At 31.5% G+C, this 3,184-nt stretch overlaps 1 long non-coding RNA gene across 1 annotated transcript; it reads left to right on the plus strand.

Moving 5' to 3' along the window:
- Positions 1-255: 255 nt before the first annotated feature.
- On the plus strand, positions 256-2,174 carry LOC141480364 (uncharacterized). Its single transcript, XR_012464298.1, has 2 exons — positions 256-460; positions 1,888-2,174. It is a non-coding gene; the product is annotated as an uncharacterized lncRNA (long non-coding RNA).
- The last annotated feature ends 1,010 nt before the right edge of the window (positions 2,175-3,184 follow it).

Raw genomic sequence — 3,184 nt, forward strand, 5'->3', positions numbered from 1 at the left:
TCCCACTTCACAACATTTCTTGTCACTATCTGACAAACTGCAATCGCTATCAGATTGACCGGACCATTGCTCCCTGGTAAGTTCCCACGGTGAAGCTCACCCAAACGCCGGCAAACTCCAAACTCGACTTCCTCCTGGACATTGCTTGCTGCATCTGGCATCTCGGCTGACCGAAAGAGATGTAAAACTAGAATGGCAGATCATTGACCTCGCGAAGTTAGTGGGTCAGGGCTCGTGTCGGTCGGTGACCCTGCATTTGCGGTCATTTACCATTCGCCAGTTTAAAAGAGAGGACGAAGATTCAGCATTTCTCAGTGAAAGACTTCTTGACTGCTTGCAAGAGCTTGTGGCAATGATTGCCCGGGCCAAGTCGAATCAAGACAAGATTGGAATGTTGACCAATGGGAACCCAACGCGATATGTTTCTCAATATACACTGCTCGCTTCATTCAATACTCCTGTAAGTTGAAAAGTTACCATAGCAACAAGGAAAACGAATTAGCCTATATCAGAAATTTTGGATTTCGTAATTTCTTTCTTTATTCCAATTGATGAACTTTTAGAATAGTAATTGATATATTGTGATAGCTGATTGAATTCATTAACGAATGTATCGAGTGCAGACTGAATAAGAAAAAGTGATTTTTCTAAAATTCAATTTTCATATGAAAGTGGTTGTTTAGAAAATATTTTTTTCGTGTAATTCAATGTTTATATGAAATTATTTGTTTCGAGAGGGCCTTTTTTCCAGTTTGTATCTGAAAGTTACTTCATTGCATGATCTACACATCTTTGTAGAGAGTTTATTTTGAAATTGATTGCATTATTTTTTCCTTTAGAAGATTTCCACGTTTTTTTTATGAAGATGCAGAAGTAGAAAGCCAACACTTTCTTTAATTGAAGGGGTTAGTTCCAATTGATGAACTTTTAGAATAGTAATTGATATATTGTGATAGCTGATTGAATTCATTAACGAATGTATCGAGTGCAGACTGAATAAGAAAAAGTGATTTTTCTAAAATTCAATTTTCATATGAAAGTGGTTGTTTAGAAAATATTTTTTTCGTGTAATTCAATGTTTATATGAAATTATTTGTTTCGAGAGGGCCTTTTTTCCAGTTTGTATCTGAAAGTTACTTCATTGCATGATCTACACATCTTTGTAGAGAGTTTATTTTGAAATTGATTGCATTATTTTTTCCTTTAGAAGATTTCCACGTTTTTTTTATGAAGATGCAGAAGTAGAAAGCCAACACTTTCTTTAATTGAAGGGGTTAGTTACATTTTTATATTTTTATTTATATATTTCCCAACACTTTTTTTCCCAAAAATTGATGTCTCCTAAAAATATACCTCTTTCAATTTAAAGTCATACATATTTTGAATGTCATTTATACCCGTGATCTTTAGTTATTCAAATTATTAGGTTTAAATTATTTTGATGTTGAGATATACTCGTCTTTTTCCCTGTATTTTGATTTGTATATTCTAAAATTTGATTTGAGAATATCCTAATTTTTTTCATTGTTCAGATGACTGAAGTCGATTTATTATTATTTTTATCTTCAGTGAAGAAGCAAGATGATCTCCAAATATATTGTTTCTTCGATTTTTCATGTCGATATTTCTCAATGTGGTACTGTAGTAATAGATATTTGAAAACTTTTGCCCTTAGTCATGGTGGTAAAATTTTGGTACTATTTGAGGGTAGTTTCCACTTCTGAAGCCATCTCAGTAGGATTTTTGGTATTTTATTATAACCGATTTCAATCAAATTATCTACTCTGTCGTAGTAATCAGATTTGTCTAGGATCACAACCTTATTGGCTTTGCCTGCTTTCAGATGAAAAACATCTTTCTCCTTCAATTGATAATGTTATTTTTCAGTTTCTTGCAGGCTTCACAAAAAAGCCTTTTAAGATACCTCTAACAAGGGTTGAAATGAAATTCTAGTGAGGAGGAGCACCAAATTTATGAGGATATTGGTTGTTATTTCAATAAATAACAAATCATACCAAGTTGAATAAAATCTTCTTTTATTGGATATTCATTGGAGTATATTATTTTGTAAGTTTACACATAATGTGTAGATATTGTTTGTAGATATTTTTGATACTGATCAGGGAATCTCTATTCGGATAAACAATAAATGAATGATTTTTGTATGAACACAATGCATTTTTTGAGCAGCAGCAAGAATATCAGTGTATTGATTCTGAGTTATTCGTTGCGGTCACCACACGTGGACTGTAAATGAATCAAGGAAACAAATAAAAATTAAAAAAGACGTGATGAGAAATGAGAGATTGTACCGGCGATTTTATGTACTGAAATAAAGAAAGTGTGAATATGACCATTTATTAATTAGTTGTTATTGAATAATGACTACCAAAATGTTAATTATTGTCAGTCTGTAGTTAGGTGTAACCTATTAAGAGCAAATAACTACAAGTCAACAAATTTTAATTGAAAGAAAATTTATTTTATGGACTAGGAGCAATATACATTATCATGTTTTAGTACTCTTGAAATGATAAAATCTTATCAATATTTGATAAAAAAATTAAATAATTGTAGTCGTTATAGTTTCGCCACTGAATAAGAGATACGTTCATCAGTGAATTTTTCTTCTTAATGTCGCGATGAAACATTAAAAAAAATGTGCAACCAAACCATCAGTTGATGTATATATTACTAGTATTCAATAATGATATTTTAATGATATTTGAATAAAGAGGTCAAACCCGGTCTGACAAAATACTTTCTGGTCAAAACATTATTGACGTCAAAGTATCTTTAACTAATTAGTAAAAGTGTAAAATCTGGGTTAAACACATACATTAAATTTCGCATGGGCTTGAGTGCTAATTACACAGTTTTTGGAAGTTTATGTTTAACCTAGATGACTGTATTATATACATAAAAGTAAAATGAAAATGGGGTCTTGTTTTCTCCCCGAAAGTGATTTACTAGGTTGTGTGAGCATTTTACATTTCATTAATTTCATTTCTGTTTCTTACTATACAGTTTTTTCAGAGAAGAGGTTCAGCAATTAATACCCTCATTCATAGGCAATAAATAATGGAAATACTCATACTTGTACTAAATAACCAAACTACTCCAGATACAATGTAAATATATGAGATGTATCATATTGAATCATATTGTGTAAATGTGACTCATC

The sequence above is a fragment of the Leptinotarsa decemlineata genome, unplaced genomic scaffold, assembly GCF_025532065.1.
Source record: "Leptinotarsa decemlineata unplaced genomic scaffold, Ldec_3_MD MMD2_P_RNA_scaffold_7, whole genome shotgun sequence".
Classification (NCBI taxonomy): Eukaryota; Metazoa; Arthropoda; class Insecta; order Coleoptera; family Chrysomelidae; genus Leptinotarsa; species Leptinotarsa decemlineata.